Source organism: Canis lupus, chromosome 26 (genome assembly GCF_048164855.1).
Source record: "Canis lupus baileyi chromosome 26, mCanLup2.hap1, whole genome shotgun sequence".
NCBI lineage: Eukaryota > Metazoa > Chordata > Mammalia > Carnivora > Canidae > Canis > Canis lupus.
Genome location: NC_132863.1, coordinates 11,926,098 through 11,951,738, shown reverse-complemented (window position 1 = coordinate 11,951,738; position 25,641 = coordinate 11,926,098). Strand labels below are relative to the sequence as shown.

The following is a 25,641-nucleotide window of genomic DNA, read 5'->3' as shown; positions in this document are numbered from 1 at the left end:
AGACACATGAATAGATGCTCAACATCACTCATCATCAGGGAAATGTAAATCAAAACCACAATGAGATACCATTTCACTCCTGTCAGTATGGCTAAAATTAACAACACAAGAAACAACAGGTGTTGGTGAGGATGCATAGAAAGGGGAACCCCCTTACACTTTTGGTGAGAATGCGTACTGGTGCAGCCATTCTGGAGAACAGTATGGAGGTTCCTTAAAATGTTAAAAGTAGAACTACCCTACATTCCAGCAATTGCACTATTAGGTATTTACTCAAAGAATACAAAAATACAAATTAGAAGGAATACATGCACCTCGATGTTCTTAGCAGCATTATCAGCAATAGCATAGGGAGAGCCCAAATGTCCATCAATTGAAGAATGGATAAGGAAGATGTAGGGTATGTGTGCATGTGCGTGTGTATCTATCTACACACACACAGTGGAACACTCAGCCATCAAAAGAATGAAATCTTGCCATTGCAATTACATGGATGGAGCTTGTGTATTATGCTCAGTGAAATAAGTCAGTCAGAGTAAGACAAATACCATATGGTTCCACTCATATGTGGAATTTAAGAAACAAAACAGATGAAGATAGGGGGAGAGGAGGATAGAGGGAAACAAGCCATATAAGGAAATACATTTTAAAAGAAATGTAGAAAAGGCCAGTTTACGCATCTCAATCAAAGTGGCAGGGAGCTAAGATTTGACTCATTTTCTGTTTTTAGTCCCAGGCTCTTTCAACGATACCATACTGTCTATCTTGAGAGGAAATAGCAGGTCATATACTATTGTTGGGTCAATATTTTTTCTTTTTCTTTTCTTTTTACAGATTTTTTAACTTTTTTATTCATGAGAGAGAGAGAGAGAGAGAGAGAGGTAGAGGCAGAGAGAGAAGCGGGCTCCCTGGGGTCCTGGGATTATGACCTGAGCTGAAGGCAGACGCTTAAACAACTGAGCTACCCAGGCACCTGGGTCAACCTTATTTCTACTGCCTCACATTTGAGAATAATTCACTTAAAAACAATCAGATAAAATATATGTACAATCATTCATAATGGCATAAAAGTAACAAAGAAAGAAAAGAACAAAACAGAGAGAAACAAAGAAAGAGACAGCAGAAGACCCAGAACCAAGTCTCACCACTATTATAAATATTCTTATGACTCTAGTAAAATCCACTATCTTTGAGTGGGGCTCATGTCTTCATTTCCTACTGCAGGCACTCTTGCTTTAAGATCAAATGCAATAAAACAAATAGATGCAACTTGAAGAGTTAAAAGCACCAGAAGTAGGATACATCTATCATTAACTAATAATCGCTGCAAAGAGAGAAATCAAAGTACCATACTTTGAGTAAAAAATACATCTGCCTGAGCACGCCTATTCCAGATCATGCCTGAATTTCCACCTTTTTTACCTGCCTTCTAAAGCCTCTTAGCTGTAAATCTCAATAAAACCTTCAAAAGGCAATTTGGTAGAAAAATGTTTTAGCTAAATGCCTTTTGCAATGATATGTCAAAGAGGATTTAATTCCTTTTGCTTATGCTTCTCTCATCTTACAAGTATGTTGGATACCCAGATATTCCTTTCTGGATGGTTCCTCAGGCAGAACAGAATTGGCTTCCAGTTGATGATCAATTTAACTCCTGTGCACACTAAAATGTATTTTCAAGAACTGCACTAATAAAAAAAAAGATGAAAGAAAGAAAAGAAAGAAAAAAGTGGAAAAAAAGCTTTCAAGAATACGAGTTCTCAAGAAGTCCATTTCTCAAGAGTTCAAATCTGTTTTTATGAGCAAGATTTAATGGATGTGATACTGCACATCTCACTGTTTTTGCCACATTGCCCACAGCTGATAAGAACAAAATCATCAGTGATTAATCCAACAGAACCAATGCCAGGGTCCTGATAAATAATTTTGTAAAAACAGAATGTGGAAAGAGGTGAAATAAACCAGTGTGGGCTTATTAGGAGAAATGTACAAGGCAAAACTGGTACAGCTTAAGGTGGCTGCTAATAGAAATTAAGAAAATGATATTTAAAGATAATGAAAAGCTTCTGTTTCCTCATCTTTCTCCTTTGCCTTGGGCACACCTGTGCCTATGTCTAAAAGTTTTTATAATCTGTATTCTCCCTGAAAGAGTCATTTTTAAGAACATCAACCCAGAAATGTGGAAATGACTAAATGGCTGCTATGATTTGTTAATGGAATGGTAACGCTGAAGACTTTACAAAGATAGAATGAGCCAACTAGAGTATCAGAAAATGAACTCAAATGATAAAACCTTAGAACTATATGTTCTTCAAAATGGAGTGACATCACCTTGTCTTAACATCTCTCCAACTTTTTCCTGTTGCATGCCCTTCAAGTACCACCATTCCTCTAGGAACACAGAAAAGGTACATTTTTCCCTGTAATAAGGCAAAATGGATGTTGCTTCTTCTCACTAATTCCTTAATTTTACACAGTACAAGTCTGTTACCTCTTCACCTCTTCCTACATGGGAGCTTTTCAAGTATTTGAAAAGAGCTATCATCTTTCCGGGCTTTTTTTTTCTTCTGACAGCTGCATAAAAATACTAAAAAGAATGTATATACATTTTAATTAGACTACATAAAAAAGAATGAAAGAGGTTCACCAAAATAGAATGGAGAGGATATGGATTTTTTTCTTTTCTCTGTTTTCCAAATGTTTTCTAAGAGTTTGTGAAATTGGGCAGCCCGGGTGGCTCAGCGGTTTAGTGCCGCCTTCAGCCCAGGGTGTGATCCTGGAGACTCTGGATCCGGTCCCACTTCAGGCTCCCTGCATGGAGCCTGCTTCTCCCTCTACCTGTGTCTCTGCCTCTCTCTCTCTCTCTCTCTCTCTCTCTCTGTATGTGTGTGTGTGTGTCTCATGAATAAATAAAATCTTAAAAAAAAGAGTTTGTAAAATTGTTTAGGTAATGGGGAAAATATATGAAAATGAAAAAGACAGTATTATCTTTCCCCTTGGAAAAATATAAGTAGTAAGAGAAAAGATTCCATTTGCTGAATTTTGGCAAAAGAGATTGTTTAATGCATATTTCTCTTTATTTATAGGGTAAAACTGAGGCCAGGGAGGGTAAGGAATAGATCATAGTTACTTCTCTAGATGTGCAGTCATGGTCTTAAAAATAAGCCTTTTGATTCCCAGACTAGCATTCATTTTGTTACACTAAGTCATGTAGATTGCCTTAAAGCCCTAGTATTGCAGTTGTTTCAATTTCCTTAGCCCATCTGGTTGGTATTCCTTAGATTGCTTCTCTGGGTTCATCCTTTGGTGAATTAAAGAAACAGAATTGGGAGAGATTATGAAAAATTCCCTTTTTCCTATGTGTCTACTTTGCTTTGAGCATAACTGTGGAGATGTCTAATGGTTTTCACATTTGTGTTTTCTGGAAGAGTCATTAGTAAAAAACATCAAACCAGATATGTCAAAATGGCTGCCACGATGTGCTAATAGAAGGATAACATTAAAGACTATAAAGATAGAAGGTGGCAGTTAGTAAAACCTCTCATGTTTCTATTTTTGAGCTACAGATGCCATTTTAGTGCCCCTTGTCAAAAATGTCAAGCAATAGCCAAAGCATTTATCCAGTTCCCATTTGCTCTGACTCATCAACCAACCAGGTGTTTGAGCATCACATGTCCATCCTGATAAGACAGATGAATACAGAAATGAAACAGCCTGGATATAGAGTGATGTTACTAGTGCCTGGGTGGGAGTAAACCTAAGTAACATGCCCTATTCTGGTTCTACACTACCTGCCTTTGAGTTCCAGGGGCCCACAGTGATAACCTGCTGGATGGCACTCCTCTTCTTCATTGCTTCACTTCCAGTGCTTCCTGGAACCACTGCCCAGTAAGCTTTTGGCACTTTGCACTTTGTGTTAGGGTCTGCTTCTAGGAACATCCAATCTATCACAACTCCTTCTACATCTATGCACACACCTGAATACACATACCTAAGACCAGCATGTGTGTTATCGTGTACATCAGTTAGAAGTAATCCAGGTGCCAACTGGGAAATAAAGGTCTCATCTGTTCTTGAATGTGACTGAACAGGACCCTGTCTTGTGTCACAGTCCATTGGAATTTGACTAGGAGGCAAATGATTCATGGAAAGTGTTAAGCCCACTCATCTTGAGGGCACATCCCTGGTTATTACATCACCTCCTTCACAGGTGTGTTCTCCTCTGACTGTACTATGAAATCTCTCTATTTACCAACTTGGATGGAAGAGAAATGTAGTTTATCAAAACAGTCATTATAGCAGCCTCAGTGGAACTCACAGGAGCAAACATAGCAATAGGCCTTGTTTTACTAGATAGTGACACACTTCTCAGAGTATGTCACTTCATAGGCTATTTCTTCAAAGTTTCCTATTAAACACCTGAATTTATAAGATAAGTAAGCTGACTTACCATGAAAAGTCACTTTGCTAAATCAGTTCACAGGACATTACTAAAAATGTCTGAGTCTTCCAGATAAGGAAGATAAATTAACCTATGAAAACATCAACCTGTGTTGCCTTTGCTGCTTCCCGTGGCACTTTGGAATTTATTCCCTTGAGAGGAGAGTCTAAGAAACAGTACACAATTTTATTAAAGTATTGACTAACAACTTATGAAATTATAGAATGATGATCTGGAAGACTGTTATCCATGGGTGCTTGCTATTCCAAATCTTCAGCATCTATGGTGGGACACCAAACAATCTGATCAGCAGCAGGAAGCCTGGCAAGATAGAAAGGGTCCTGGGAATGGGTTTGGGGAAACCAGAGTGGTCATTGGGGCCTCAGAGGAAAGGCGCTTTACCATCCTATTACCGTATAGAAGTGTTTAAATATTTAATGACTAGTTTGACTGTTCTTGAGTACTAATTAAATATTCTGTGAGCAAAACCAGGGCGACTAGCCTCCAGCAGGTGCTCACCATTCTGCTTCTGGTTGCTGCCACAGAGTGAGAGCTGGAAAGTGTCAGAGACTGACAGATGCCAGGTAATCAAAGCCAGTTCCTTTGCCTTAAGAGAAGGTGCAGAGCTTCCATGGGCTCAGGCTGAGGCTGGAGTTTCTGTAACTACTCACTTATTAGCTCCACCCTTCCTTTTCCCTTCCTTGCTTCCCAATCTCACTAGTTTCTCCCAGAAGCACACAAATCCTGACACAAGGGTCTGACTCTTGCAGACCTGACATAATAAACTCTCTAAGCTGCAGTTATTATTTAGCTCCGAATATTATGGATTCCATTTCTTTTCCTTCCTTGACCTCTTATGAGGTCACTACACTAGTTCTTACTGATTGATACCGTAATGTTTATTTTTTATACAGAGCTTCTATTTCAATCCCAGAAGACATTATGTCTCCAAGTCTCAGAGTTCGGTTTTGAAAAAATCATCAATTCTCTGTCTATTGATTTAGCTATTTCTGCTCTGAATTGGTGATGCCAAATTCCATGCAAATGTAGAACTACCAGAAGCATGATTTCCTTCAGAGCAAAAGGCTCCCCTCTAATGCTGATATCTGAACATCTTTCATAGTTCTAGTACTACTACTGCTGATAAAAAATAAGAAGCTATCATGTTTTATGCATTATATCATTTAAGTCTCAGAAAAACACTTTAAAATGAGTATCATCAATTCCAAAGCACTTGAGGAAAACTGAGGCAGCAAGCATTAAGGAATTTTTCAAATATTGCTCTTCTACCATGTTGAAAAGCCAGGTTATGGGTTCCCAACTATTCAGTACCAAAAACTGCTTCAGATTCTACTGCTGATTGTGTCCCCCCAAGGCAAGTGTGGGATTCAGCTTCCTGCCATTGATGGGACAATGAGAGAGCCCAGGTTATTTTCTTCAATAGCTGAAAGTTCCCTGGACTCAGCTGAGCCCCACATCTTGCTTCCTGTTATCAAGACCCTTGTGAGAGCAGCCTGGGTGCATGCTGTCCATTTTCTGCCCTCCTGGGTTCTGCTCAGATATCCCCTGTCACCCAATTACATTATTCCTTCATGTAATCCCAATAGTCAGTTTTTTCATTATCCTTTTCTGAGATTCTTAAAAAGAAGGCTCACACAAAAGCATTTCTTGGCAATGTAAAATTTACTGAAGCAAGCATCTTAACAATTTATATAGAAAACAACTAATAGCTATAGGGGTCCTCTTCCTCTTTGAAATCCCCCCACACTCATTGCTCAGCTGGCTAACTCCCTTCTTTCCCAACATTATTAAAATTCTGTCTCATGTGCTGCATGTGGAACCTAGTCTGAAGCTGAATTCCATACTACAGTCACATATCAAAGGCTTTTTTTCAGAAGAGCCGGCCTTCTCCCACAAATTAATTTCTTGCATCTGTTGCTAAGAAGATAAATATTTCTTTCCTATGTAACTTGCATAAAGTTAAGGAAAGCTAACTAAATTGAGTAATGGAGCAACATTTACACCATCTTCCTGATCCCCAGAAAAAGCAGATGTGAGAGATGTATGGATTCTTGAAGCCAAGAGAAGGCCCTATCATCTCTTGAGGTGCCCCATATATTAAGCAAAATAAAGAAAGATCAAAATAGAGTTCAAAAACTAGTCAATCAAATGTGTTTATACTGAAAAAAGAAAAGGTCAACAACTTTAATATATGCACAAAGATATTATAATATAATGCTATTCACAGGACAGTCCTAGGATTTAGTTTTAGTTTAAAAAAAATTTGTCATGTATTACAAGTTTCTGTAGTGGTCTGATCATTAATTTTATTCTAAAGCTGTATGATGAATGTTTTTTATTGGTGCCAGGATATCTCTCTGAGTTTGATCTCATTTTAGAAAATGTCCAGTTCTAAATTTAAGACGCTCCATGAATCTGAAGGTCTGACTAAATGGACGTCCCTCTGCCTCACCTAATTCACTGTAATATGCCTTGGATAAGTATCAGCCAAAACAGAGAGACCTATTCTTATTTGAATAAAAGCATCCCTTACATATATACTAACTATTGTATGGGATCATATACACAAAAGAACATTAAGGGAAAACTATACTACCTTGATAAACAAATGGGGACACACATTCAAACAGACCAGTTGCTTTCAGAACTGCCCAAAAGCAATTAATCAGTCTGTCCAATTATTGATTTTATTCTGTTGTGTAAACAAATAAATCCTTCCCAATAGGTATACACTGTCTTGCTGTGTATACTACATGCATTTGAGGAATCACATTAATTTCAAATTAAAGAAGCACTCTCATCATATCATCCAAATTGTAGGATATCTTATGGTGGATGAGGTCCCATAAAACATTGAGTTACTTGACGAGAAAATGTCACAGAAAAAACAAAACAATTGCAATTCTAAGTCATCCTAAATGTAGCTCCTCTTAAAAGGAAATTAAAGTACACTCAAGTTTGTAGTTTCCACTAGAAACAGTAGGTAGCATCAATGCCTTATCAATGAGAAATTTAAAAGAGAAAGAGCCATCCCTTTATTCACAATAAGCTTGGAATGGTAGCACTTGTTAGGTGAATAGGTATCATCTAGCAATGGAATGTGGTAGAGAGACTCTGAAGATAATGGGTACCAATTCCTTCCTGCTCAAGCTGAACCTCAATTCAAGAAAAGGGACCTAATTCCCCTTCCCTCAAAACTAAGTTGACCTTCCAAATTTCTTGACCAATAGAATGCTGTAAAGTGACATTGTGAACTTCTGAGACTAGATCTTTTGAAGAGTTTACCTGGGCCTCTTGGATGCTCCCTCTCTGAACTTAGCTTCCATGTTGTTAAAGGCCCAAACCACACAGACAGACAACTTGTTGGGTTTCCAGCCAACAGTCCAACAGTTCCAGATTAGCTCCCAATCAACAGCTAGCATCAAACATCGACCATATGAGCAAACCATCTTGGGCATCTGGCCCAACCAAACCTTCAGATAACTGCTTCCAGATGTGCCATCTGACCACAACTGGATGAAAGATCCAAAGTAAGAACCACCCAATTGAGTCAAGTCAACCCACAGAATCATAAGACATACTAATACGTGGTCAGGTTACATTGTAGTTTTAAGCCAGTAAATTACAATGTGGTTTGTTACATAGTAGTAAGAAGGGAAGAGGAAAGAGGAGGAAAGCAAAAAAGAAGTTTCTGGAAGGTCTATCAAATTACACATAGAAAATCTACCTTGCTCCTACAAAATTTGCATATCAAGAGAGAGGATCTAACCAAGGGATGTGTGTTTTGAAAAAAATTCCCAGAGTCAGTGACTTTTTGACATAGCCCAATTAATGTGGGACAGGGTTGCTACTTGCAAACATATGGTATTTAAATTTTGACACTCTCTCTTTAAATGAATAGGTCAATCTGCTAATTTTTGAAAATATTTATTTGAGAGAGAGCAAACGTGCATTTATGCACATTGGGAGAAGGCCAGAAGGAGAGAATCTTTAAGCAGACTCCCCACTGAGTGTGGAGACCCCTGTGGGGCTAGATCTCATAACCCTGAGATCATAGACCTGAGCTGAAATCAAGAGTTGGAAGTTTAACTGATTGAGCCACCTAGGTGCCCTCAATCTGCTAATTTTATAAATAAGAGACTATAAGAGATGGTAAGTGATTCTATGAGGATAGATATTCAACTGGTATAGCATCAAAGTGATTTTTGAGTCATTGAGTCTAATCTTTAGTTTATCCCATGAAATATTACCTCTTGAAATAAACTCTGAATTTGAGAGCTGAAGCCTTCAAGTGCTTGGTCTGAACCCTTACATCTTTTCATTGTTATGCTTTTCATTTGAAAAATTCCATTTTGAATTATTTAGAGGAGTAACATTTAAAAAGAAAAATGAATTGCTATCTCATTCTTTTATATCATGTATAATAGGTGATATATCTTTATTTACTTAAATTTTGTTATTATTTTTGGTTTAGATTAACAGGGGCTGGCAAACTTTTTCTAGAAAGGACCAGAGAAAATATTTTAGGGTTACACAAGGCCTCTGTTATACAGTTGTCATTGTCGTTGTTGTCTTCTTCTTCTTCTTCTTCTCCTCCTTTTGCAAGCTTTTAGGAACGTAAACAACATTATTAGCTCTGGAATATACAAAACGAGGTTATGGAGGTATTCAGATCATGTGCTCCAGATTGCCACTCTCAGGGTTAGAAAAAGAGTTTACACACAGAATATACAATTAGCATGAGAAATTTATAGTGTTAGATGAACAAAATGAAATACTGTGGGCTGAATATTATTTTGACAATGCTGGCTGAAACAAATTTAAGCAAGTTTCTTTTTTGCAAGACTTTTTAGTGCCTTCGCTATGTGAATATGAACTGCAAATCATCTAGAGATGGATGTAGTGTTCAACATTTCTGAAACACATGATTAACTTTAGAGATATCATTTGTAACATTATCTTTTGTTAAGATTTTATTTATTTATTCATAAGACAGAGAGAGAGAGAGAGAGAGAGAGAGAGGCAGAGACATAGGCAGAGGGAGAAGCAGGCTCCCCACGGGGAGCCTGATGCTGGACTCGATCCCAGGACTGCAGGATCAATGCCATGAGCCAAAGGCAGACACTCAACCTCTGAGCCACCCAGGTGTCCCATCATTTGTGGTACATTTAAGGGAATAGTGCTTTCCATAAAACTCTTCTGGAAACATACATGTAGTCTAATGGAATAAAAGGTGAATTCTAAGAAAATTATTGAGGGCTAGTCTTAACTAATGAGAAGGTTGAAATACCAACTTCCTTTTTGTCCAGCAAACAGGGGATTCTGGTACTGAAGCACTGGTTATAATTGTTTGCCTGTTGATGTTTAGTTCCTGAAATCATTCTAGATTAAGTGCCTGTTGTACATTCCCTATAAAGCCTGCCTTTTCACAGGAAAGCCTTCTAAAAGATATCTGCCAATTTCCCATAGATGGCAGGCAGATGTTTAGGTCAGACCAAAATAGCAGCATCTACACTCAAGAATGGACTGCCTGCTCAGAAAATTACCTGTCTGGCCAGGAAGTTGCTAAGAGCAAAGTCGTAATTTTCCTTTCATTTGTTGTTGTTGTTGTTGTTTTTAATGTGTCTGACAGCTTCAAAATAGAAACTAATAAGAATGTTAATTTCCCCCTAATGTGATAAAAGTCTTGATAAAAGAGGAACTAAAATGATTGGTTCATATGTGAGTGAAATTTTGGTGACCTCCATTTTTGTCGCCCATGGCATTTTTTAATCCTTTTTTTGGGGTCACTAATATTTTACCCTATGAACAAAACTTTCATTTCTGTATATTTTTTTTTATTGGAGTTCTATTTGCCAACATATAGTATAACACTCAATTTCTTTGCAGCTCTTCATTTTGTCACCTGAGCTTCAGGTTAGTGTCATAGAAAGAATGTGGGTTCATGTTGCCACTCAGTTATGCATTAATTATGTGACTTTAGGGAACTCATTTAACTCCACTGGACCCCAGGTAGCTGTTTGTGAAATTTTTAGAAAAATTAAAATGACACATAAAAATTAAATGGCACAGCATAGATAGAGTTTTTATCAGGTGATATACATGGTACATGATTAAAATTATTTACTTTCTTTGCTTTATTTTTTCCTTTCCCGTTGTCTAATTAACTCTCAGTTCTAGGCTTGCACAACACCACACACTTTGAAGAACACAAAAAAACTCACTAATCATGAGCCCACGATCTGAGATGATAAGCGGAGGCAGCTGTGGCTCTAGAGGGTCAGCTTTCTACATTCACAAGGATGTACCAGAGCTATGGAAGAAGATCCAGAGATTAGTAATCCTGGTGAGAGGCTGAGTTTCAAAACAGTAAGTAGTAGATTGGTTTCTGCCAAGCAACTTTTTCATGGATGTGACTATTTTTGTGAGCTGTGCAGTGTCTTAAAGCCTTTCTACAATCTAAAAGCCTTCCCTACATTTTCTTGTCATTCAGGCACACCTGCCAATTTCCATGATAGGAAGGCAGCAGAATATATACAGTTAAGATACTTTCCTATGCTTGTTTTAGCAATTCTGTGGTGCATGTTTTGAATTTATAGTTTTTTATATCTCTAACTTGATAAAAAGCTCGCCCAAGAAATGCAAAGTGCCTAAATAGCCATCAATGTGCTTCTAAGAATATGGTTTCTCTATAGTTAACTGATTTTCAGTGGCCATTGCTGAGCAACAGTTGACCAGAACCAATTCCAGAAAAGATAAGAACTTGAGCAATTCAATTGTTATGGGGGGAAAAATATTTCAAAGAACTACCTTCCCAAAAAGGTATCTAACCACAGCTGGTTTCCCAGGTGATTTTTACTAAACCTTTAAAGAATAGATCATCCTAATGTTTATTACTTTAAATTATCTCAAAGCACAGAAAAAAACCTGAACGTTCAAACTTCTTTTTTCTTTGAAAATATTATAGCATTGCCACACAAACCTGACAAAGTTAGTACAATAAAAGAAAACTCCAGATTACTCGCATAATGAGAAGCAATATAAGAAGCCGAACAAAATAGTATAAAGCAAAATGCTTCAGTATACTTTAAAAAAAAAAAAAAAAAGACTACCCAGGTAGGATTCAATACAAAAAATGCAAGAAGATATCAATATCAAACCAAAACTGAACATTCATCATCATATATTCTATAAAGGTCTTTAATAAGAACCAAAATCCACTCTTGATTTTAAAATAAAAACACAATAAAGTAGGAATAAAATAATGGTGTGAAATATAAATGATGATAACCCAACTCAGCACTAGGTTTATTAGGGAAACATGATGAAGCATCTTCACTAATGTTAGAAATAAATAAGGATGCTACTGTCACCATTATCACTTAATGTTGCTCTAGAAATATCAACCAATACAATAAACAAAGTAAAGACAAAATTATAGTGAAGAAACAAGAAATGAAATGCCTATGTGCAGATGTTAATATGGAAAATTACGAAGAATATAATTAAAAACTGCCACAGTTTGAGAATTCAAAAATTATCTGGGCACAGAAGTAATACACAGAAATCAGTGGCTTCCATTCACTCAAACAATCAGAAGATACAGTGGAATAAGAGATACCATGTAGAGTAGCAACCAAAAATATGCATCATTAAATTTAACAAAAATATACACAATCTGTAAGGAAAAAAATTGCAACACTAATGAGATACAAAAAAAGGAGATTAAAAAATGGAAAGAAATCCTATATTCTTAGCATCCTATGATATTAAGCACTTTGGGGCTGGCTATGAATTGAAGGTGATCCAGAGAAAAAGCTGAATAGTATTCTAATTGGAACTGGGTAAACTCACTCTAAACTTCGTATGGGAAAATATCCAAGGAAAAATAACGTTGAGATTTGGGAACACAATTATATCTTGGAACGTTAAGGAGAGAGATCCAGAACTAGCAAATGTTGAAGCATATTATATAGCCATAGTAATTTTAGGAGTGTGATACTGACACATGAATAAGACAGGAATACTTGAAGTCCAGAAATATCTATATACACATGGCAATTAAATATGCAATAAAGATAACATTTAAATTGCAGGAGTGGAGAAAGGAAGCTTATTCAACAAATATATTGGAAGAGCTTAATAGCCTTCTGGGAAAAAATAAAAAATTTTATACCTTAAACTCCATACCTTAAACTTTAAAATAAAACAAATTTCAGGACACCTTGGTGGCTCAGTTGAGCACTGGACTCTTAATTTTGGCTCAGGTCATGATGTCATGGTCATGAGATGGAGCTCAGCTCCATGCTCAGTGGGAAGCCTGCTTAAGACTCTCTCCTTGCCTCTTTCTCTGCCTTCCCTCCACTCACTCTCTCTTTCTCTCTCCAAAGATAAATAAATAAATAAATAAATAAATAAATAAATAAATAAATAATCTATCTTTTGAAATAAAACAAATTTCAGATCAATTTACAAAAACCTTTATTATAAAAATAAAAAAAATTACTGGAAGAAAACAAAAATATTTTTAAATATAATTTTGAGGTGGACAAGACTCTTTGGTGCAATAAAATATGCAGACTGCTTTAAAAGGAAGGTAATTAAACTACATTAAGTTTCTTTTCTTTAATTTTATCTAAAAGCACTATATATAAAGTAAAAAGTCATAAAACAAAATTGTAAAATGTGTTTGTGGCTAATCTCACAGAAAATTAATTCCCTTAACATACAAAGAGTTTCTATAAATCAACTTAATAAGAACAACAACCCAACAGAAAAGGTAAACAAAGGATATGACATAGAGTTCATTTAAAAAGTTTAAAATACAGTAAAAAAATGTTAATTAACTTCAATTATTACGGAAAAGCTCCATATTAAACTTTGGCAGTAAAATGAACAGATTAGGAAAGATTATAAAGTTTGAAAACAGATTATGTGTATCATCATGAAGAAAGTCCCTGTCTTTCATTGCCAGTAAAAGCATAAATTGGAACAACCTCTATATACAGCTACTTAAAAGATGTATCAGAATTAAAAATGTAAATACCCTTTGAAATAACAATTCACTTTCTAGGAATCTAATCTATACATACAAAGGCGCAAACTGATAGATAATCAGTTTCATCCCTTGGAGCATTGCTTGTAGCTGAAAAATATTTAAATTACCTATGGCCTATTAACAAGGACAAGTAAATAACTTAGGGGCTAATATGCAATAAAATACTACCTAGTCATTAAAAAATAAAACTAGGAGATCTGTTTGAGGTAATATGGAGAGATAACCTTTAAGAATATCAAAATGCAGAATTGGATGGACAATATGTACTATTTGTGTGATTACAGAAAAAGAACAGAGATTACCCCAGAAGGATACACAGACTGGTAGTTGCTATTGCTTCCAAGGAGGGCAACCCCAAAGCTCCAGAACAAAGAAGGCAACTGACAGTGATCCTCTTCACTGCCTTTGATCCCTTTTCACCCACTTTTATTGAACATGTCAATTTCTCTTAACTAGGACTAATATGGTCTTTGCTTTTCTGTTTTTTACCTCTCATTTTCCTTTCTTGTTTGGGCATGATTTATGAAAAGAAGGAAGATACATGGCAATTTTATGCTGTCTTTTGCAAACCAGAATTTTCTATTCCTTTTTTTTTTTTTGCCTTTTGAATTTTTAACCATATACATCTATTACCTATTAAACATAAGGAGAAGTAGAGCTAGAGTGTATTATGCTAAGTGAAATAAGTCAATTAGAGAAAGACAAATACCATATGATTTCACTTGTGTGGAATTTAAGAAACAAAACAGATGAACAAGGGGAAGGGGGAAAAGAAAGAGAGGAGGTAAACCATTATTAAGAGAGACTCTTAACAATAGATGAAAATTGAGGGTTGCTGGAGGGGATTTGGGTGGGGGATGGGCTAGATGGGGAATGGGTATTAAAGAGGGTACTTGTGATGAGCACTCATGTTATATGTACGTGATGAATCACTAAATTCTACTTCTTTTTAAAAAATATTTTATTTATTTATTTGAGAGAGAGCAAGACAGCACAAGCAGGGTGGAGCAGCAGAGGAAGAGGTTCTCAGAGCAGGCTCCCCACTGAGCAGGGAGCACGATGCAGGGCTAGAGTCCAGGATCCTGAGATCAAGACCTGAGCTGAAGACAAGATGCTTAACTGACTGAGCCACCCAGGCACCCTAAATTCTACTCCTGAAACCAATATTACACTATATGTTTACTAACAGCAGTATAAATAAAAAATTGAAAAAAAATAACTAGAAGTCTGGGTGTTATACTATATGTTGGCAAATTCAAGTTAAGTTAAAAAAATAAGTAAAAGTAATTAAAAGAAAACAAGATTAGCAAAAGTCAAATGTTTAATTTTGGTTAAAGCGCTTGCCTAATTTTGGGTCACTGTTATGAAATGTTATGATCTAACAAAGTCCTAGGATCCGGGATTCACCATATGGAACAGAGGAAGAGAAGGAGGGGGTGGTCTGTGGAATTCATCCTGTTTTCACTTTAGTAAGAGTGGGTTTTTTTTTCAGGTTTATATACTAGTGTTTTGAGCAGATTTCAATAAAAGTGGATTCTGCTGCTAGTAAGTATATAAACTGTCCCTGTAGTTTATGGCACCATGGATGCACTTTTACATAATTGGTTACCCTACATTTAAGATACTGAGCCTAAAGTATAATTTTACTATTCCAAATTATTTTCATGGTTTGTAGTTGTTATGTGTTTATTATTTACACCTATTTTTGATGGTTCTTAGAGTCACTTAATACTGAGCCCTTGATTGAGAGCGTATCTACTCTGCTTGTCAGTTTATTTGCTATTGTGATTTCTTTGAATGCCTTCTGATGAAATTGGGAAGTTTCCTTTATAATGCCTAAATTCTGGTGGAGAATCCTTGATCCAACTGGATACCCAATACAGCCATATGTTGTAGTTTCCTGTCTCCATACTTTCTTGGTATTTGGCTTGGTTGCCAGAGTAAGTAGGTATACATTTACTTTATATTTATATAGGACAACCAGCATTTTATGAATTGCTATGTTCTGGGGTATCATGTCAAGCAGATAATTCTTAAGTCAATGTGGAGATATAATTTGTAGTTTCAACCAAAGAGTGAGTATTATGAAGTAGGTCGCCAATCAGAACCTAAGAAATGAATAAAAATTCACTCTGAATTTATATATTTTCTAGTTGCTAGTTTATAATCCTCTAATAGGCATGAAATCCGGAACCACACAGGGAAGCTGAGGGCAAAATGGGGTTTGTAGATAAAGCTCTTCTGTTTCCTCATCAAATGCTGAAGGCCTCAGGTTTGGTGTTGCAGGTGAGGAACAAAAAGAGTGGGCAGATGAGATGTCATTTCTCCTCCTTTCTAGTCTATGCTGCTATTAGTTCTGGCATTCACCATCTATGCATTGTAGATGGGAAGCATGTCATAAGTGACTATACTCTCCATTAACTGGGAAGATAAATAAACAAAAAGCAAAATAAAACCAGAGCTGATAAATCTTGTATTTACTTCAAAATCCTTGGTGCCAGTGTTTCAAATAAAATATTTCTTTATCCCACTTCTTTCAATAGACATCTTTTAGGTATTCACCTTACCAGGTAGGAATTGTGCTGGGCACTGGGGACCAAATGATTGAATGCGTTATGATCTTTATCTTCTAGTCTAATAATGAGAACAGTCATGGAAACCAATCACAAGAAAAGCCCTAATGTTTTTTTTCTGGACATGGTGGCACAAGGTGGGGTGAGATGGAATCTAGAGCCTGGGTGTGGTGAGAGAAAGTTTCCCAAATAAAATATATTCGCTGCACTTGAGTGATAATCGGACTTAGGATACAGAGAAGCATCTCCAGCCATGGCTAAACAACAACAGAGACTCTGATTATCAAATTGGACAAAGACATATAGGAAGTATGTGCAGGAGTAACAGGAAGTGAGGTCAGAGAGAGGTGGGACTAGATTGGAATCTCTGGCCAGGTTTGCGCCACTTATAATAGGAAGTTAAAGAAGCTTGTGGGGTCGACTTTTCTTCCTCTCCTACTGAAAAACATTGAGGAAAAATAGCAGGGGTTCATTGTCCCCCAGATTACTCTGTACTCAGCACTCATTGCATTGCTGAAATCCTCTGACATGTGCATACCTATCAACCTAAAGTTACATCAGTTTTAAATTCTATAGCTAATATCAGGATAGCACAGGAGATAAGGAGGTGGGGGGAGATAATGGGATAGAGAGAGAGAGAGAGAGTATGTCATCTCATATGACCATTTTTATCATCACCTGAGATACCAACTTAGGAGCTTTAGATCTGATGAGGAATCTGCAGATTCAGAAATGCTGTGTCTGCAAATTCAACCTTGCACTCAGCTTTGCTGTGACTCTGGGCTTCACACATACTTGGTGATTGTAAAGCAACAACTGAAAAACCTATAAAGAAATAAATTTTATTTACCTCTAATTTTCTGATTTTCAGTCTACATAACAATATTCATTCTGGCCGAAACTGCTGAGCACTACAAATTATATTTTTGTAGATCATCTTTTTAAAAACTATACATTCAGCATTTTTATCTTATAATCCACCCAACGTAAGTACTGTCATCTTTGCAAGTCTCAGTTTTAACCACTATTTCTCAAAATCTGTAAATCCACTCATGGGGGTGGATTTACTTAGCCAAACATCCATGTGATATGAGCATGTTTATATATATGTGCATGGATTGTGCATTATCCTTTATTGGCATTCTCAGCACTCAGAAAAGGGATCTTTTGCACAGAGTAGGAATTTAAGAAGTTGAAAAAATGAAGCACATGGTGTTCCCAGTAAAAATAGGTATTGAATTAAATATATATAACCATCTGGATCCAGAATTAGCCATCCAGGGTAGACACCTACATGCTATCATCCCACCACCTGCAGTGAGGAGAAGGACACTTGGAGACTATCCAAATCAGTTTCCAAATTCCTAAGCAGAATAAAAACAGAAGTATATTTTGTCAGGCTGAAAAATGTCATTTTTGAAAACCATAACTGTGGGCTGCATTTTCCCAACAAATTATAGTAGACATCCAGAGGCATCTGATTGTGTCTTTATTAAACATAAGGACATTACAAGAAAAAAGGCAAGTGAACCATTGTATAGTTCTCTCCAGGTACTCTAGTCACACCTCCAGCAAGTCTAGAAACCAACCGACTTAGAAAAGTCCAGCCAAGTGACCCCTTGAGAAGTGATTAGGGATGGCCAATAACTGTCTCTGAAGAGTTCTGCTGAGCTCAGCTAATGAGATTTTGCTTGGAATTACAATCAAATTTAAGTCTCTCCATTAAGAGATAAAGATGCTAATGTATCTTAAACTCATCTTTTCTCCCTCCCCTCTGCTACCCTGGCCAAGATTCCTTTAAGGTAATGGGAATGAGTCAATGTTTACTGCTTCAGGTGCTGAGTTCAGACAAAATTCTTTTTTCCTTTGTTCATGAGGGTGCTTTCATATTTGGAAAGAGCACTATCGGAAAAAGCAGAATTAGCTTTTAATTCTTTTTAATAATAAGCTAATTATCTTTCTTCCTACCTGTGAAGAGTGTCTTCTTATTCTATGTCACTCGTAGACTCTGGTGCAAAATTCACGGGATGATAGAATCATTGCCTTCCTTCCTCATGTTCTGTCTTATCTGTAAAATGTTACTGAAATGATAGGAAAAAACTAAAATCATAAAATGACCTCCTTCACTTTATTATTTTATAATGCTGCTATGATATACTATAGTATTATGTAGTTACTATAGCCAATTATAAATTTCCAAAGGGTATCTTAATTAAGAAGAAAATGTCCTTGTTTTCCATACCAATTATAAATAAGAAATGCTTGCAATGAATGTGAGTAAAAACAACTTGTCAAAAACTAGTGTTAAAGCTTAAAAGCTTTACATGCCTTCATACAAATACAAATTCTTTATAGTAGAGTCCATCTGAAGACTTACTCTATAGTCATTAAAATAATGTGAAGGGAAACCTGGGTGGCTTAGTTGGTTGAACATCTGAGTCTTGATTTCAGCTTAGGTCATTATCTCCAGAATCTTGATATGGAGCCTTCTTTCTGGCTCTGCACTCAGTGAGGAGTCTGCTTGAGATTCCTTCTCTCCTCTCTTTGCCTCTCCCCACTCCTGAACTCTCTATCTTGCTCTAAAATGATTAAATAAATCTTAAAAAAAATATGAAAAGTTTAAAGTTATTGCCTACGGTGAGTAATATCTCTATCTTCTTTTTTAGGATTTTATTTATTTATTCACGAGAGACATAGAGAGAGGAGGGCAGAGACATAGGCAGAGGGAGGAGAAGCAGACTCCACACAGAGAACCTGATGCAGGACTCAATCCCAAGACTCCGGGATCATACCCTGAGCCGAAGGCAGATGCTCAACCACTGAGCCACCCAGGTGTCCCTCTATCTTCTTTTTTATTTAAAAAATATTTCTCAACCTATGGTGATGTATATGGACCAAGTAATTTAATTAGGAAGTATCATCTCAGAGAAAAGAAACCCTTCAATTTTGGAAATTTCCAGCTGTATTAGCATGTTTCCATTATCATACAGTAGGACATGTGGTTAACTGTTATAGGTAATATTTATTGTTTATTGTGTGGCAGATCTTGTCCTAGGTATTGTACAAGCATTATTGTGTTTATTTTCACATCAACCTGGTACTCTGATTATTCTGCCCATTCTACAGATGATGATATTGAGACACAAAGGTTTGAAAAATCTGTAACAGTTCTCAAGGACAATTCTCAGCAAGTGGCCATGCTGAATGACCTAGTCTCTGGCTCCTGCCTGTGCTCTGATCCAGTTGAATATACCATCTCTGTTTCAAATGCAGCCTTGCTAAGGAATGGCTTACAGCATGAGTATTGGTCAACTTTTCAGAATGATGTAAAGAATATCTTGGAGGATGAGGCAAATGGTTTCAGGACTCTAGGTTTCTCATACCATCAAAATATATGCACCTTTTCAAAACTAAGGACATAAGGTTTCTAATTCTTTATTTTGTTTGAGAGAGTATATTTTTAAAATACCCATCCATTATTACTATGTTGCCTAAGAGAAAAACATTTAATATCAAAATGTTAGAAAGATATAATATCAGAGTACATTTACTTTTATGGAAATTTCACTACACTGACCTTTTATTTAATTTTTTTCTCAATGGATTAGGAAAAAAAAGTCATCAGTTTAGCATTAGTCCATATATCCATTTCCAAAAACTTCTGATTTAGGTTATATAGTATATATTGTCTTTTGCCGTCCTCCTTCTTAGCATTTTTCCTATTCTTCCTCCTCCTCTCCCAACTCCCCATCCCTCCCTTCCTCTTTCTGTCCCTCCTCCTCCTCATGCCTCCCCTTTCTTCCCCCTCCTCCTCCCTATCTTCCTTCTCCTTTTTTCCTCCTCCTTCTCCCTCTACCTTCTTCCACTCCCCCTTCTTCTTCTTCCTTCTCTTTCTTTTCTTCCTCATTTGTTGACTAGTGATGGTCTTCAAGAATGTGGTCAAAGAGAATCCAACAGGAAGAAACAAAGGATCAAAGCCTAGAAAACGTACATGCTGAGTAATCATTCTGTGGATACTTAAAAATTAGTAATAGTGGATAGTCAGTAACTCAAGTAACTTTCCTCACCACAGAATCAGTAGTATCAAATATTTTGCTATCCCTATGATACCTCTTTGGCTCCTTCTGCTTTTTATCTTCTTATGTGCAGGGTTTTTTCTGCCCTTCCCAAACTCAAACTCATCCCAATTTCTAAATAACTTTTCTGAAATCAGTTCCTTCACCACAATTCACCATCTGGAACATACCCTGTCACTGCCTCCCATTTGCCTTCTGCTCTGACCCTCCTTGCCTCTCATTAGGGATAACTCTGAGGCATAGGCAAACACCACTTTCCAGAGTTTCTCAATGAGATTAAGCTCCAGCTGCCTCCAGTAGTAATTTATTTTTTAACCCATGCCTTCTCAGTTTCCTTCCCCCATCTCCCATCCCTCAGTTTTTCCTGGGGTTACTTTCCCAGTAAACTACTTGCTTTTGAATCCTTATCTCAGGATGTGCTTCTGGGGGAAGGACAACTAAGATACCATCATAACTTATTTCAGAGTGATATTGGCCATTACTAAAATCATATCCTAAGAAAATGAGTCCTATGGCAAAAGAACTTTATAAAAGTACAACAAAATAGGGTGTCTAGGTAGCTCAGTCAGTTAAGCATCTGACTCTTGATTTTGGCTCAGGTCATGATCTTGTGGTCATGAGATCAAGCCCCATGTTGGGCTCTGCACTCACCACTGTGACGGATTCTGCTTGAGGTTCTCTCTCCCTCTCTCTTGGTCCCTCCCTTTCACCTCGAATAAATAAATAAATCTTACAAAAATAAAAGTAAAACAAAGAGACTGCCTTCCTAGAAGAACTAAACAGAAGTCTATGAAACAGGCTGAGATTCACCCTGGCCTTCAGGCTGCTCTTATAAGTCATTGCTCTTTGCTGAGTCACTTACCATTACTTCTTGATGTTGTTTCATTTCAGACATTACACAAAGAACCAGTTTGAGAACACTGAATTTACACCACGTATTGGCTGATGTGAAACACTCCAACTGTGCTAAGATGGCCCTACAAAGTTAACAAGGCTTTCAAAAGTCTGGTAGCTGTGAATATAAAGGAATGCTTAAAACTTTCCAATTCTCTGCTGAGTGATTCATAAAAGGCCTTCCACAAGCTTTAATTCACTGCCCTCCAAGAATGAATTTTCATGATGGATAGAAGCCATCTTGATCTACAACACTGTTTTTTTCTGCTATCATGGGCAAAGTGGGTATCCCACCTCTGGATACAGTTGGTTTTGCAAGAACTTAAATTACAATGCCCCCATTAACATTCACTGCTGTTTTGTGAATAGCATATTCAAGATTTTTTGCCCACTTGAAACTGGATGCATCCATCAAAAATTCACCTTGGGTTGCTAAGTTTGAAAAGGCCATGCAATGCCTCATCTTCTTTGATTTTTTTTTCTTTGATTTTTGAACTACATAAAATAACTGTGAGATAGTTCAACTAGAGTAACAGAATCCCCAAAGAGCGAGAGAAGCAAATCTTCCTTTTTCTCTTGGTCAGTATTACTCAGTTTGGATTTTCTCCTACAATTTTTAAAATATAATCCATTTCATCTAGCTGTAAAGACTAATATCCCATTCAAAACAATTCCATTTCTTGTCATTTTTCCCCACTTTATTGACCACTGAGCAACTCATTATCTACTGACCTGAATCTTAAAATGAAGGATTGCCATTTCAATAGTCACTTTTGGTAAGAAATTGAGTAAAACAAGTGATTCAACATGCCAAATCTATAATAATATTGGAGGGATGTGCTAACATGGCGCCAACTAGAAACCTAGCTTCTTAAGTTAAAGACAAAAGGACTGAACTGTCCTCTAACCCAGATGTGCTTTTACTATTGGAAAGCTGCTTTGACACCAACTTGATTCAGTCATTGTGCTTTCTCTTTTGCATATTGTTTTAGATGGAAATTCACAAGTGATGATAAGAAGCTACTCAAGAACAATTTAAGAGTAGATAACTCAAAATGGGGTGGTAAAAAGAACGGCTACATTATTGCTTCGCATCTTAGTAAACCATTTCCCACAATTGTTCTAAACTCAAATTGGTCACTTATGACAAATAAGCAGTACTTTGAACAAGTTTTGTTCTTCTTTCTGAAACTCTAACATTTGAGGTTGTGATGAGCTAAATAGAGTCTCTGACTCAAGGCAAAATTGCCTTCTGTTAGCCTTGACATTAGAGCAGTTGGAGGAAGGAGGCTTCATGTTCTGAACTTGTCAGAGGAAGAAAACAAACCACTTAAATATATGACTAGTTACCAGCTAGAACCTGTTATAATAAGCACACAATCTTTTGTGAAAATCAATTAAGTGCAAGGCATTTTAATTCTCTTTCTCTAATTCTCATGGCAACCAAGCAAGTAGGGGTTATTATCACTCAGTATTAGATAAAAGTCAAGACTCCAAGAGGTTACATGTGCCCCAAATCCAATAGTAAATAAATACTGGAGTTAATATATGAAATCAAGTCTTATTGATTCTGAAACCTGTGCCCAACCTACCACTAACCTATTGTTTTCTGGCTTTACTTTGTAGCAAACTTTATTTAATGAAATGGAATTTACCTGGACCCCTGAGATGTTAGGGAGATAAAAGAGGAGTATTTTTGTTGAATTGGGAGTGGAAAGCCTGGAGCCATACTGCAGATTCCTTCCCCATTATTTCCCAATCCTCTCTGCAACAGCCCCACAGGGATTAATGGAAAGTCAGGACTCTGTCAAAGCCCTGTGTTAGCCCTGTTATTGCAGCAACACCTCCACCACCACCATAAACATGAGCATCCTCATCCATGTCAGGGATGACACATAGATACTCCCAAGTCGACCTCACTGCACCTTCAAAATAAATGGAACTTTCTTTTCCTCCCCCTGCCATGAGCCTTAAAGTCATAAATCTCTGTGGAATAATGGGGTCATTTAATTACAATTTAATTGTAATTTCTGCATCTAGAATGTTAGAGAAGAAGGGTAATAATAGACCACAGAAACACCATAGTTAAGAAAAAGACAAGAGAAGGATCTCATCTAACAAACATGGGTACCAGACCTGAAAAGGGGACACAATTTCCATTTTCGAATATTTTATCCCCACACATAATATATATATACTACATGTATTTCAAAGCAGAGTCCCTTTGCACGCAAATATAAAAAGCCAAATCAAACTCCCCTGTGTTTCTTTATGCATTAAGTAAGAAATTAGAAAAACTATCCACTAAGGAATCTCCCCTGGCAATGTGGCTCAGGGCAGAATGATGTTATTTAAAATTCTTCTCTCATTAGAAGGGAAAGGAGTTTGCTTCTTGCGAGTTTGTGTGTATTTATACCAGAGCTCAACTGGCATTTTCATCGTGGTGTTTATGAACCGTCATGCGGTTCCACTGCAGTTTCTGACACTCTCATTAATTTGTTCCCAGCGGCGATTCATTACCAGCATCACAGGCAAAGCAGGCGCCCTCCGTGGGCTCGCGGGCCCGCCCGGAGTCGAGCAGCAGCCGGCGCGTCCTCCCCGCAGCAGGCCCGAGGCGGAGCCCGAAGGCAGGCGCCGGGCCTCGCCGCCTCTGTGCCGCGTCCGCAGCGGCCGGGAGCAGCGACTCCTCGGAGAGGCCCGGCTCGCGCGGTCCCGGTTCTCGGTGACGCGCCTCCTGCCGTCAGCCGGCCTCGGACCGCTTCAGACTTGGGGCCCAGGGAGGCCTTAGGAACTGTCCGTTCTCCGGGCTGTGGGTCTGCTCCCTGTGCTGACCCCTCGTGACCTGGGGGGTCTGAGCTCGGGGTCTGGCTCTGCCGAAGCCTCCTCTGAGAGCTCTCGGGAAGCCGAGATTCCCCCAGGACAGAGGCCTGTTGAATTCTGCTTCCCGGAAAGCCCTGTTTTTGGAAGGAGCTCGGTGCTCGCAGAGGCAGGGTGAAGGCAAAGGGGAGGAGTGGCCTTACTTCTCCGTCAGCGGATCCAGGGGACACGGAGGCACCTGCCAGGTGGCGGCGGCCCCTCCATCTGCCCCCCCGCAGCCGCCGAGGACGCGGCCCCAGGGGCGGACAGGACCTGGGCGGGCCCCATATAAGAGCATAAGCAGGGGATCCCTGGGTGGCGCAGCGGTTGGCGCCTGCCTTTGGCCCAGGGCGCGATCCTGGAGACCCGGGATCGAATCCCACGTCGGGCTCCCGGTGCGTGGAGCCTGCTTCTGTCTCTGCCTGTGTCTCTGCCTCTCTTTCTCTCTCTGTGACTATCATAAATAAATAAAAATTAAAAAAAAAAAGAGAGAGACTAGGCTGCTTGTTGTGTCTTGGTTTGTTTAAAAAAAAAAAATGTTAACTCTTCCTCGTTAATAAGGCCTCAGGGTGGGCACCTGGGTAGCTCAGCGGTTGCGTGTCTGCCTTCGCCCAGGGTGTGACCCGGGCTGTGATCCTGGAGTCCCGGATCGAGTCCCACATCGGGGTCCCTGCAGGGAGCCTGCTTCTCTCCCTGTGTTTCTACCTCTCTCTCTTTCTGTGTCTCTCATAAACAAATAGAATTAGTCGGATTGGTTCACTGTTCTATCCCCAGTGTCCAAAATAGTGCATGATATGTACCAGTTGTTTAATAAATACTTGTAGAAATGACAGTGTGAATGAGCTAGTTCGGATATCAGAAGTCATCAAGAGCACCAAGATGGTGCTACTAAAAAAAATAATTGACTTTGAAGGTGCAGAAGGTGGTCATGACGTCAACTAGCAGGTCTCACTTTGCTGTCATGAGACCGACCCAACATGATATGGCTTCATCTTCCACAATCTTCTTTTTTTTTTTTTTTAAAGACTTTTTTTTTTTCAATTTTTATTTATTTATGATAGGCACACAGTGAGAGAGAGAGAGGCAGAGACACAGGCAGAGGGAGAAGCAGGCTCCATGCACCGGGAGCCCGACGTGGGACTCGATCCCGGGTCTCCAGGATCGCGCCCTGGGCCAAAGGCAGGCACCAAACCGCTGCGCCACCCAGGGATCCCCATCTTCCACAATCTTCTTGTAAAGAGGCACCTCCCTCAGCAAGAGGCCCCACCCCTTAAAATTCATTACAAAGCAACTAGGCTAAGTGAATAATTTATATGCTACCTGTGTTCTTCTCTACACTAGAGGTGATGTGCTTTTTTTTTTTTTTTAAGATTTTATTTATTCATGAGAGACACAGAGAGAGAGGCAGAGACACAGGCAGAGGGAGAAGCAGGCTCCATGAAGGGAGCCTGATGTGGGACCTGATCCAGGGACCCCAGGATCATACCCTGGGCTGAAGGCAGGCGCCAAACCGCGAGCCACCCAGGGATCCCCAGTGATGTGCTTTCAATATTCCATCCTTTTCTTCCTCGGCTACATCTCAGACAACAATTTAATGCCATGCAGAATATGAATCTCACAGGTGAATTTCTATCCAGGGTACAGTTCTCCTATTCCTGATGTGGAGAAAAATGTAAACAAAGCTACAGTAAAAAGTTCCGTTTGAGGCTGAGAACAGCCAGCAAA

The 25,641-nt window shown here is 38.3% G+C and overlaps 2 long non-coding RNA genes across 4 annotated transcripts in view; one reads left to right on the top strand and one right to left on the bottom strand.

The window, feature by feature from the left end:
- Positions 1-21,208, top strand: part of LOC140618069 (uncharacterized) — a 225,138-nt gene extending 203,930 nt beyond the window's left edge. The window contains exons 4-6 of one of the 3 annotated variants that reach the window (XR_012018246.1): positions 10,634-10,828; positions 15,010-15,062; positions 21,058-21,208. This is a non-coding gene — a long non-coding RNA (uncharacterized lncRNA). Of the gene's footprint in view, positions 1-10,633; positions 10,829-14,495; positions 14,737-15,009; positions 15,063-21,057 lie in introns of those variants that run through there. The other 2 variants (XR_012018244.1, XR_012018245.1) reach the window with 2 other exon arrangements.
- LOC140618070 (uncharacterized) overlaps positions 1-23,731 on the bottom strand; it is a 53,949-nt gene extending 30,218 nt beyond the window's left edge. The window contains exons 1-2 of the long non-coding RNA XR_012018247.1: positions 23,581-23,731; positions 18,059-18,171 (exon numbers count right to left, since the gene is read on the bottom strand). This is a non-coding gene — a long non-coding RNA (uncharacterized lncRNA). The remainder of the gene's footprint in view (positions 1-18,058; positions 18,172-23,580) is intronic.
- Between the last annotated feature and the right edge of the window lie 1,910 nt (positions 23,732-25,641).